Source organism: Micropterus salmoides, unplaced genomic scaffold (assembly GCF_014851395.1).
Source record: "Micropterus salmoides isolate LMB-PRFRI ecotype aquatic unplaced genomic scaffold, ASM1485139v1 Ms_hic_scaffold_1, whole genome shotgun sequence".
Lineage (NCBI taxonomy): Eukaryota > Metazoa > Chordata > Actinopteri > Centrarchiformes > Centrarchidae > Micropterus > Micropterus salmoides.
In genome coordinates, this window is record NW_024040040.1 from 57690074 (window position 1) to 57703361 (window position 13288).

At 39.5% G+C, this 13288-nt stretch overlaps 2 long non-coding RNA genes across 2 annotated transcripts; both read left to right on the top strand.

Moving 5' to 3' along the window:
• Positions 1-5051: 5051 nt before the first annotated feature.
• On the top strand, positions 5052-13288 carry LOC119897701. The gene is made up of 3 exons (XR_005443422.1): positions 5052-5104; positions 5551-5724; positions 11761-13288. It is a non-coding gene; the product is annotated as an uncharacterized LOC119897701 (long non-coding RNA).
• On the top strand, positions 6231-10309 carry LOC119897706. Its single transcript, XR_005443423.1, has 2 exons — positions 6231-6292; positions 8084-10309. It is a non-coding gene; the product is annotated as an uncharacterized LOC119897706 (long non-coding RNA).

Genomic DNA, 13288 nt, shown 5'->3' on the forward strand with positions numbered 1-13288 from the left:
ACCTGTCAGATTCAGGAATGAAGCTGCTGTCTGCTGGACTGAAGAATCCAAACTGTAGTGTGGAGAATCTAGGGTCAGTTCATGTATTCTGCTCTTGCCTAGTGTATATCTACCAGTAACACCCCCCCCCCCCCCCCCCCAAACACATACAGGAGCGTGAAGCATGTGTAGGTGATTGGATTCTAAAATGAACTTTTATTTCCATATTTTATTTATTCAGATTGAGTCGCTGCAGTTTGTCAGAGATCAGCTGTGCTTCTCTGGCCTCAGCTCTGAAGTCCAACCCCTCCTATTTGAGAGAGCTGGATCTGGGTGACAACAAGCTGCAGGACTCAGGAGTGAAGCTGCTGTGTGATTTTCTGGAGAGTCACACTGTAGACTGGAGACTTTGGGGTCTGTTCACAGACTCTCTTTTACTATTGTAGATCTTACATGTTTTATTTACAATTGAACCTAACCCATGTTCATACATAACTTAAATCTATAAAGTTGTAAACTTCCTTTTCTTCACATTTTCATGTTTCTTGAACTAAATTTAGTCTGCAGTCACAAAAGACTGTGTCGGCTGTTATGTTAAAGTAATGTTCATAAATTTTACTATCCTCTGAACTAAAGTTTGTTTTAAATTGAGTTTATTTCCGGTAGTAGAATTGAATAATATTGTATTCTTTTGATTTTTCTTAACTTCAGTGTATCTTCAAAATATTGTATTAATGTTGGCCACCCTGTGATGGACTGGCGACCTGTCCAGGGTGAACCCCGCCTTTCGTTCGATGTAAGCTGGGATTGGCTCCAGCCCCCCGCGACCCTGTATGCAGGATAAGCAGTTGACAATGGAAGGATGGATGGATGTTGTGCCCACATTTGCCACTATAACAACAACAATGACAAAGTCACTCTACTGATTTTAGGAAAAAGCTTTTTGATTGTAATGTTGAGCTACATATTTAAAACCTTATTTTTATCTGCATAATTTATTCTTTATTCAGACTGAGCGGCTGCAGTTTGTCAGAGATCAGCTGTGCTTCTCTGGCCTCAGCTCTGAAGTCCAACCCCTCCCATCTGAAAGTGCTGAGGATGAATGAAAACAAGCTGCAGGATTCAGGAGTGAAGCTGCTGTGTGATTTTCTGGAGAGTCCACACTGTAGACTGGAGACTCTGAGGTCAGACACCATTTTTACTTCTGTACTGAGATTAATATGATGTGATTTCATTACTCTGCTATTCCTAAAAGAAATATTGTATATGTATTTTGTTTACATTTCCCCAAATTTCATCCTGACATATCTGGCATATCTGGCTGCTAAAATCACTCCGCTAAGCCCCACCCACCAAAAACCCACAGGATACACTTCTAAACTTCAGCCTACGTAGGCCTCGCTCGCTCTTCACGGTGGGAGGCTCGCCAAGACTCTGGTCCCTCTCACCCAGACTCATCCTCTTAAAGACGCACCTCCAACGCTTCGCAACATCTATAAGAGTATAAGAGGGCTAGTACTGCCTCCTCCATCAAAAATTATGACTGTTTGTCATCGTGCCTCTTTGCCACTCGTTGATGCGAGCGCCATGGCATTGAACATAATGAGCACGAAGCTCCATGTGGAGCTGGGACATGTTCCCGCATGTGTTTTGTACTACACACTGTTTTTGGAGGAGGAGGCACGGCAGAGTTTTCATTGCTGCTGCTATTGTGTTTGCAAAGCATTTGACACCGATCTAAAGATATTGAGCTTCACTGAATGAGAGCATGCACGAGGAGGAGGGCTGCACAGTGTAACCAAGTAGTTGTAGCGCCTAACCTTTACTGTTGCTGTTTCAAAATGGCAATATTTCGCAACGCTAACGTTCTACTATGAAAGTCTAACCGGACATTGGATATTTATTATTGCTAACTTGATCTTGAAGCCCTAAATGTTAAAAAACTATGCTAGAAGGCAACTAGGGCGTTAAAAAGCAACTCCATGGGGTCTTACCAAGCATCCATATGTGATGAGTCTAAGTTGTAGGCTTTCCTTAATCAATTAAACAATCGGCTGCTCCCTTGTTATTGCCTTAATAAATATTTTTGTTGTAAAGATTATATTCATAGATACTTTGGGAATAATCAGATTGAAACCAAACCAATAGCACTGGGTACCTGTGCTGTTGGAGAAGGCAGATCTTATGCAGTGACCTTCATAACTCAGCAAGTGGTTTGGTTGGCTACATGTCCATATTAAAAGGTAGCAAAACAATAGTAGGCTGCAGCAAGCAAGTGTGATATTTTAAACTGACCCTATCATGTAGATTAAATGTTTTTAAATAATTTTATTAAACAGAAATTTGTAAATTCAACCCGTTCTCCCTTCCAACTCGTCACATATGGACGCAGGATCAAGACCCGTTGGCCTCAGTTTATAATGCACTGGGGATCCCTATAGCGTCATAGTTCAGCAAAGTCAGGGAAGCCCTGTAGCATAACTTTTGGACGAAACAGGTAGATGCATGATATTTAACAGAAAAGACCAGGTAAGGAGATGTTGGCGTGGATGGAGGGCCAGAATCAGGACTTTCAACCAGGAGATGGTTTTTGTTTGCACTGTGAAACAAAAAGTCAACATTAAATATTCTTATTTAAGTTAGGTAGGTTATGTAAATTGCATAAGTTACGCAAGTAACGTTACTTAACTTATGTGTTTACTGACGTGCATAGTTATTTTAACCCAAACCATGGCAACATTCACAATTTTAACAACACCAACATTTTATTGTAAAGGTCTAACCGGATGTTGCATTTTTATTGTTGCTAACCATTGCTAACATGGCCGTGGAGCCGTAAACGCCAAAAAATGACCTTAAAAGGAGTACTCAGGGTGTTAAAAAGCGATGCCAAAGGGCATTGACCAAGCATCCATATGTGAAGAGTCAGGAATGAGAAGGTGTTGTCAAATTAGAGATAATCAACAAGAAAAGCCATTTCCTAGAAATAACTGAAACACACAGATGAAACACTTCGCTAGGGCCCTAAATCCAGAATTTGTTAAAAATAAATGGAATCAGCTGTTAAATGCAGAATATCGTTTAATCTGCCAAAATGTGGTTGTAATTAATAAAAATCCAGGTTTTCCCCTGCGTTATAGTCATCTTGTTCATGGCACTTAAGCCACAAAACAATAAAAAAACTACACAGCTATGTTTTGGTTTCATTCACGAGAACCCTGTTTCTCTCCTCTGCTCTCTGTCTCGCTGTATCGGTTTCCCCGAGGACAGGCACACAAACAAATGCTATCATATCAAAGTCAGCGAGCTAGCTAGAGCTTTTCATTTTAACAAACTCTCAAAAGTGCAACCACGCCGGCAGAAACGGACCAGAGCTCGTTGAACACTTAGTCGCTGTGTTGGCGGAGTCAGAAATTCTGTTGATTCGCGTCGAGCAGCATATGGAGGCTGTCCTGCAGAAGATCCATGGGAAAAATTGATCATGTAACAAATTATTTAATACGAGACAAATCACGGTACAAGTTTTGCAACAATACGCTAATTTTGAATTTTGTCAATAATTTCACATAGGCCTACATTTTGATATGCACATTTGGTTTGATTGTCGAATTCATTATATTGATTACATTTGTAACATTTTGTTATTGAGTTGTTAAATTGTATTCATTCACCACATGATTACAGACTCTTCCTGATGACAAAATGTGCTTACATTTTAACCTTTTCTGCAGTGTTTTTTTTATTTGAGTTCTTTTACTTGAGAAAAGATCTTAATAACACAGCGCCCCAGTGCTACCACTGACATGAGTGAACATGAGACACAGCAGAGATGAGGGCAATAGCAAAACAGAGTCAAAGCCAGCACAGTGAGAGAAAAATGGGGTTTGTGAGGGTGGGACTGCGGGATTTTGGCCTGACCCCGCTGCTGTAAAAAATCATAGAGAAACACTGATTGTCTTCTGAAGTTACATCATTTATTCTTTATGCAGATTGTGGGGCTGCAGTTTGTCAGAGATCAGCTGTGCTTCTCTGGCCTCAGCTCTGAAGTCCAACCCTTCCCATCTGAGAGAGCTGGAGCTAGGTGACAACAAGCTACAGGATTCAGGATTGAAGCTGCTGTGCGGTTTTCTGGAGAGTCCACACTGTAGACTGGAGAGGCTGAGGTCAGTCACCATGTTTTACATCTGTGCTTAGATTAACATGATGGGAAAGTTGTGGTGACACTAAATTGCAGACACACACATAATACTGATTGCTACAAACCTGGCTCTGGCTTTAACAAAAGGGAAGCCACACACACACAGAAGTTTAAAAAGCTAAATGTATTTAGTTAATAATAAAATAAGGTGAAGTGGAGAGATATGGAGAAGTATTTGTGTGAGTATTGTAACAGAGCCAAACCCAAACTAAAGAGGGATGAAGGGCATGAGGATATGCTGAGACTTCACATCAAGAGAGATCCACCTGGGGGAGCAGCACTTTAGTGCCTTTGGCCCCTCAAACAAACAACAGTTGTATTAAGATTAAGGAATGATATTGAGGGAAAGTGTGTGTTTAATAATATAACGAAACAGAAACCATTTGTGAATAAAAAAAGGCTATGATGTTAGCTCCTGATAATGAAGGGTACACAACTTGGCTGCTAACAACAACAGCTAACTAATGTAAAAATAATAAAATAAAATAAACATTGACGTCTTTCTGCAGAGAGAGAGGTGATTCACTACGTCTATATTAAAGTAGCAGGATGTTGTCATTAATATTCATGAGATCTTTTTACCTTTTTTTATTTTACAGTTTTAACCTGAATCCTGTTGGGTCAGGTGTTTGGAGCTTCCATTTTCTAAACTTCTACTTTCTAAACCTTCAGCTCTGAACAGATTATTAAACACTGAATGATTTCAAGCAGGGATTTTGTTTTTTAAAATTACATCATTGATTATTTATTTAGATTGTGGGGCTGCAGTTTGTCAGAGATCAGCTGTGCTTCTCTGGCCTCTTCTCTGAAGTCAAACCCCTCCCATCTGACAGAGCTGGAGCTGAGTAGAAACAATCTGCAAGATTCAGGAGTGAAGCTGCTGTGTGGTTTTCTGGAGAGTCCACACTGTAGACTGGATACTCTGAGGTCAGACACCATTTTTTACATCTGTGCTGAGATTAATTTTATGTGAAAGTCGTGGTGACACTAAACTGCAGACAAAAGGCTGATATTATACTGATCCACACTGAGGATCTTAATGCTGAAGTCTATTTTCTTCTTCAGTTGTTTAGTCCATTGAGTGTTGCAGATCAATGTTGAGCTCACATTTAAAAGCTTAATGTAACAAGAAAAATCTACACTGGATAATTATCTCTGAACCTGTAAACCTCCTGATGTAAAGCTTATATTTCACATAATATTAATGTTCAAATAAAGTTTAAATAAAGTATATAAATACAATGACTACTTAAATGAATTTGAGCTAAACTTCTACTTTCTAAACTTTCTTCAGCACTGAAGATTATTAAACATTGAACAATTTCAAGCAGGAAAATTGTCTTCTACAGTTACGTCATTTATTCTTTATTCAGATTGGGTGAATGCAGGTTGACAGAGATCAGCTGTGCTTCTCTGGCCTCAGCTCTAAAGTCCAACCCCTCCCATCTGAGAGGGCTGGAGCTGGGTGGAAACAAGTTGCAGGATTCAGGAGTGAAGCTGCTTTGTGGTTTTCTGGAGAGTCCACACTGTAGACTGGAGACTCTGAGGTCAGACATCATTTTTTACTTCTGTGCTGAGATTCATTTTATGTGAAATTTATGGTGACACTTAACTGACACTGAGTATCTTAATACTAAAGTCTATTTTATTCTTCAGTGGTTTAGTCCGTTGACTGTGGCAGAGCAATGTTGAGCTCCACATTTAAAACCTTAATGTAACAAGAAAAATCTACACTGGATAATTCACTCTGAACCTGTTAACCTCCTGATTTATAGCTTATATTTCACATCATATTAATGTTCAAATAAAATTTAAATAAAGTACATAAATACAATAACTAAATGTATTTCAGCTAAACTTCTACCATCTAAACCTTCTTCAACACTGAACGATTTCAAACCGTAACATTGTCTTCTAAAGTTACATCATTTATTCTTTATTCAGATTGGATGAATGCAGGTTGTCAGAGATCAGCTGTGCTTCTCTGGCATCAGCTCTGGAGTCCAACCCTCCCATCTGAGAGCTGGAGCTGAGTGAAAACAACCTGCAGGACTCAGGAGTGAAGCTGCTGTCTGATCTTGTGGAGAGTCCACATTGTAGACTGGAGACTCTGAGGTCAGTAGAGAGTTGGAGTCAGTCTATGCTGGTTTCAGCTTTTCTCAGTGAAGCTGTGAGAGGAGAATGATGACAGGCTTTAATATTCTGCTCATGCATTTGACGTAACATGTAGATATTTACAGACTAATCTCAACACAGTAGGCTACGATACACAAAACTGCGTGGCCATGGTATAAACTTATTTCAAACAAAAGAAAATGATGTGTACATGATGTGTAAATCACAGAAAGACACCACCAAAGTCTGCTAACATAAGTTGCTCTAGGTAACATTAGCTAATATTTGCTAACAAACGTCAACGTTTACATGCTGTTGTTGTAGATGGTAATGTCATCACAGGTTTCATCAAATAAACATACGTTTATGGTAGCGACACAACAACAACATCCAGAACTATATGTATGGCTAAAATCGTTAATTTAAGAGTTTAAACTTTTTTCAATTGATTGCAACAAAGGTGCTTACAAATTTACTATTCGATTTTAACTCTCCATATCCTCCTTCTGCTTCTGCTGCTACAATCTTCTTCTTCTCCTCCTCAAATAATGGCGGATTGCAAAAAACTTTTAGGTGCATCAGTGTGGTACACCTGTGGCAATGGTATTCAGGCTCCAGGCTGCAGTCATACCCATCTCTTGTCCTGGTGTCTGCATTGTTATGCAATTTCACCACTAAAACGCTAATTGGTGGTAGCGCCATAGTGTCCACTGTGTTGACCTCTGCTGGAAACCTAAACCTAACCTAACTTCTGGTTTAGCCCTCTGCTAACTTGAATGGGGGTAAATTGATAATTGTGCGGCTCTTGTACACTTTTCAAATGTGATCCATGAATAGATCACATTCTGATGTGAAAGAAGTGGCTTTACGGGGGTTGTGACACTCAAAAATATTAATCTGGCCACTAGTAAAATTTAAGCTATGATGTGATGATGTGAAGACGACTGTTCATGTTTACAGGAAATAAAGCTGGATTCCGGCAGACAGCATTACAAGATGTATAGAGACAGTGGTCCTCTTTCATCAAACTGTCGTACCATCAAATCTGATCTCAAAGTGTTTGTTCTCTCATTTCAACACTAAACTATTTATCAGTTTGTCACAGCTCTGAGATCAGTCTGACTGAAGCCTGTAAACCACTGGTTCTTATTTCAGAGAACCAACATTACATTTAGTAACCATGTGGTCTTTTTACAGACCAGAACCTGAAGTCCAGTAATCACAGATGATGTTTAGCTGTTCAGTCTTTTTATGAACATGTAGGACCTTTAACATCATATATATATATATATATCTGTTTGTGTGTCTTTAGTTTTGTCCAAATACTTTTAGAACAGACTCCATATTTACATATTTGTCCTGTAATGTTTCAAAAGTAGATGAAACATTCAAAAGTGACTGAGACGCTGGTTTTTAACAGCTTTGAGCTCAAACAGCAGTAAATCCATCATTACAGTTAGCAGTGAATATCTCTCTGTCTCTGCAGTCATGATGCGTTCAGGGACTCTCAGCACTTTATTTCCACTGTGTACTGAGTGAAATCTGCATAGTAAACAGACTTGATGCCCAAAGTCTCTGCAGGTCATAGAGTGCTCACTCCAATACATTAACATGAGAGCTGAAAGGAAGCTGGCTACGCTACACAGCCGCTCCACTTCTGGTCTGAACAGGACTGAAGTCCCTGCTGATTTTTTTTACTGGATGTGCTGCATCACTGACTGACAGCTGATGAAGGGAGTCTCTGTAAACACTGATTTATGATTTCTGCTGTCTGTCTTCTTCTCTCAACAGGTGGAAGTGATCTCTGTCAGAGAGACAGATGATGTCTGGATTCTGGAGGAAAGTTACCATCTAATATTTAATTTTGTATATTGTTAATTTAAAAAAAAGTGGTAATTGTTAGGCAAAACACATTGTTTGTTACACGCTTTCTATAATTCATTGCTTAATATACTTCACCTGTAGTACAAATCTGCATGGCTACTTTAAGACATAATTTAATATTGTAAGTATAATATATACTGTAGATTTGAATAGTGTGGTATCACAAAATGTATTTCTTAATACATATTTTGTCACGTGTGTGTACATAACTGAATCAAGAAGTAAACATGTATATGTCTTAAGTGATGTTTAAAACACAAGTAAGAAAGTCTGAACAACCTGAAGTCTCAGCATGTTTCAGCCTCTTTTCTCATCATACTCTGATTACTGTGTGAACTGTGTTACAACATTATTGATCATTATCTCTGTTACAGTTAATTACATTTTCATTAGACTCTGAGCCTAAGACAAAGCTGGAAAACCGTTCTCGACTCTGACTCCTTCACAGAGAAATATTTACTGTATTTCACGATTAAAGTCAACTGAATAAAACTTCATAGGAATCATGTTGTATTTTCAAAATGAAGGGGTATTAGTTTCCAATGAGTGCTCGCTCAGTCTGCAAGTGTAACACTGCCATTTACCAGAAGTGTAAATTTGCTTACTTTGCTTTTAAAATACTTGTGCTGTCGTCCTTAAAGGAATAACACGCCTTACGTTTTAGGCTGAGTTGCTTGCTAAATTAGCCAACTACTAAGCTGTGTGTGGGGCGGAACAAGTGTTTTTATAGATCTAGCATCATTGCCGAGGATGAGTGTTCAAGAACAGCCCAGTGACCATGCTGTTTACAGGGGCGGTTTGTTCATTAGAGCGATCGGGCGACACACCACCAAGCCGGTAAAGGCAGAGGATTTTTCTCACACTTTCTACCACACTGTTAGTAAGCTGTGGCTGTTTTGACAGACAGTCTGTCTTTGAAAATCGTTGTCCAGTCAGCGTCAAGTCGTGTTCCGTGGAATCCGCCCCTTTTGGGCCGATTTGTCTGGTTGAAAATCGCCCAGATCGCTCTCATTGACTTTCATGTTAAGGCAGTTTTTTTTGGAACTGCGGGCACTGAAATGCAATGTCTATGGGTTTCAGTTGGGCTCGCACTTACGTGTTTACGTCATGCGCCCTGTAGCAGAGCTACGCTTCTGCCACCTGAAAACAACTCCGCAGTCCGCCAGCTTGTTGCACTCACTACGATCAGCTGCTGTTTTAACAAAACGTATGTTCAGGCTGAAAATTCAACAGTGGTGTTGTGTCGGGAGATACAGCGACTTTACCAGTGGTGAGAAAGATATACTATAAATATGTTATTTGTTAAGCTATGGGGAGCGAGAAAGTCTGCTAGCCACTTGGCTAATTTATCCAATTTAAAATGTCATAGGCTAAGCTAATAATTGTGAACATAAAAAAAATCTTGACAGCCAAATTTTATGCATATATTAGATGTGATTGTTAATAAGCCATGTTTAATGTGTGGTGGTGGAGTCGATTTAAAGTTAACTTTGCTGCACTTAACCAGTAACAATTATTTTATGTGTTGATTTTTTCCTTTTGTTGCCAAAAACCACAGAAGAGGAGGTAGCATGATGGGGCTTCTTTGTCAGAGGAGGATAAAAAGAAGGAGAGCAACACAGAAAATAACCCAAAACAATAGAAACACCTTTTTATATTTTCCCTTACGTGCCTTCTTGTTTATGTGTAAATACAGAGTGAGAAAGGGAGAACAGCACATAGCTTGTTGTTACTATGTGATTATAGAGCAGGCCTATAGGAGAACAATGGATACTGTTATACAGCCCACACCCCTAATAATACTGGGTAACTACAGGATGACAAGTGGAGAACACTGAAGATTTTTTACAACTCTCTACTCACCTTATTAATCTTGTGTAATGTGTGTTGAAAATAAATACTAGGTTCATCTCTAGCCCATAAAACATTTAAGCCTGGCTATATTTGATTATTGTATTAGTTGAGGCTGAGGGCTTGTTTTCTACTCCAGCCTGTCCCTTAGCTGCAGTGCAGGATGAACTGTAAATAGTTTTATTAATTGTACTTTATCAGCCCCAGTGCCACTGTGCTTTATTCTGGATTTCTTGTACCCTAAATAAATAATAAATAATAAATAAAAGGTTTGTCACAGCATTCATTGTAGACATTGATAATGAACTTCAGGATGTAGTTGTCCACAAATACTGTACAGCATGTGGCCTAAGGAACTATCCTTAGGCCCCTTCCACACTACTCCGTTTTAATTTACAAACGGAGAATTAAAACAAATACGATCTCAGTCCACACCAGCGTTTTAGCTGCGTTTTGGAGTTGATCTCCTTCTACATTACGACTGAAAACGCACAGCTTGTGACCGTTGATGTACACATGAAGCAGTTGGTCTCTTCCGTAGTTACAGAAGATTTGGCGAAAGAATAAAGTAAAGCAGACAAAGAATCAGATCAAATTTTTTTTGCATGGACCAATAACAAGCTGGGAATGTTTCTGAATGTAACAGGGGAGTGAGGCAGCGGAAAACAAACTGGGAGTCATTGCAAAATAAACGGCGACATGCACAGTACAAGTGTTATTTGCACGGTACAGAATATTTTAATAAAAATACTAGGACAAAAACCTGATCAGTAGCATCGTGTTTCTGCTTTGCATGACCTATACGACCCAATCAGAGAGCCGAGCGTGAGCGGCTGTGTCATTCTTTCCAAAGTCCTCTGTTTTGGCCCGTTTTCACTAAAATGCCCTCCAGAGTTTTGAAATGCAAAACGGGGTCGGCAGCGTTTCCAGACTTCTCTGTTTTATGTCTTTGTTATTGCCGTTTTAGTCTGGACGGGAGGTGCAAACGTAGCAAAAGGTCTCCGTTTGAATTTGAAAATGCAGCAGTGTGGATGGGGCCTAAGTGGGAAATAGAGAAGTAGTTGTTATTGTCTCTTTTAAGTAAATATGTTGTAATCTTCACGAGAAATAATAATGTAATGAAAATAAAGTCTAATACAGTGAATTTTTACAAGGAAGTCGTAATATTTCAAGATTGTCCATGTGTCTTTTGTTTTGTCCAAATGTTTTTAGAACAGACTCCATATTTACATATTTGTCCTGTAATATTTCAGAAGTAAATCAAATATTCAAATGTGACTGAGATGCTGGTTTTTAACAGCTTTGAGCCCTAACAGCAGTAAATCCATCCTTACAGTGAGCAGTGAATATCTCTCTGTCTCTGCAGTCATGATGCGTTCAGGGACTCTCAGTACTTTATTTCCACTGTGTACTTGAGTGAACTCTGCAGAGTAAACAGACTTTATGCCCAATGTCTCTGCAGGTCTCAGTGTGTTCACTCCAATACGTTAACATGAGAGCTGAAAGGAAGCTGGCTACGAAACACAGCCGCTCCACTTCTGGTCTGAACAGGACTGAAGTCCCTGCTGGTCTTTATACTGGATGTGCTGAATCATTGACTGACAGCTGATGAAGGGAGTCTCTGTAAACTCTGATTTACATTTACATTTATTCATTTAGCTGACGAAGCAACTTACAATTGCTATACCACCCCTGATTTATGACTTCTGCTGTTTGTTTTCTTCTCTCATCAGATGGAAGTGATCTCTGTCAGAGAGTGAGTGATGAGAAAGGTGGTGGTGTTGAGAGAGGATCAGCTGTGTCCTGATGATCCAGAGAGGTTGAAGCAGCAGCATCAGCTTGTGTGTGGAGAGGCTCTGACTGGGCCATGTTACTGGGAGGTAGAGTGGAGAGGAGAGCTTCATCCAGCAGTGACTGACAGAGGAATCACAACAGTGCTGCAGTCTGAACTGCTCTGAGATCACAAAGTCAAGTCCACCATCATCCCTGTTTGTTCCTCTGGATGTGACAGAGTATCATCAGTGTATCTGGACTGCTCTGCTGCTGCTCTGTCCTTCTACATAGTCTCTGCAGACACACACACCTTTTTATTGATATAGTCTTTCTATGACATCCTTATGACATTTACTTCTATTTTAGGAAAAATCAAGTTTCGCTTATTCAAAAAAGTATTGCCGGTTAAGTATAAAGGCCAGTGATAAATATTTTGTCCGGTGCAGTGGTCAGTTTTAGGAGGGAATATGGTTGGTTATTACTCACACATTATTCCAGGAACCATTAGTTTAGGTTTCCTTTGGGTTAGACGACACTTCTTTCAAGAACTTTATTCCACAGAAAGTGGGACAGGTAAAGTAGACTATTTAATGACTTTTAAGGCTTAACATTTATTAAATTTAAGACTTTAACAGAATTAAATTTAACAATTTAACAACTGCAGCAACAAGACAGAATGTTTCAGCTACACATTTTGATGTTTCACAAAGTTTTATAAGTTCAGACATTCTCATGAAGGACAGCAGTGAAAAAGTTTAGTCTATTTAAAAATTCCTGAGGAGTTTATTTTCGTTGTTAGCTACCACGCTAGCCAGCCAAAGCTAGCTTCCTTATATTAGTCTCACAGCTAATGCTAACATCAAAGGCTTTCAGCGGCCACTAGCGGTGCTGTTTTAGGATTGCAACCAGGTGTGTGCTCGTATGCTTGCTCTGCTCGTACTCATAAACGACATGTGGCTTTTCACACAGGCATGCTCTAAGTGAATGTTCAAGTCACCGAGGATGAGTAACGGACAGCCACACTCTGGGACAGAAAACAGCAGTGTGTCTAGCTCGTCCACAAGGTTACCGATTTGTCCTGGGGACGGTATGACAATCACAGAGACTTTTACCGGAGCGGACACAATGACAGCATGATATTCGAAGGAGGCATATTTATTTGGGACACCTCCCACTGTCTGGGAGGCGGGAGAAAGAGCAGTTGGTGGAAAGCGCAATGCAATTGAATAAAAGCTGCAACTAATGATTATTTTCATAATCGTATAGTCTGCCAATTATATTTTTGTCTGCTCATCTCCACTTCTCCGACGACCAAGACCGATGTGACATCATCATTTAGTTGACCGTTTAGAATCTCCCACCTTAGGAATTTTGAAAACTGTATAAGTAGTATTTTAAAACTGATTATAATGTGTGAGGGACTGGATTATTTATCCCAAAGCTAAACTTGAATGATGTATTCTTATATATGAGAGTCAGAACGAGAAC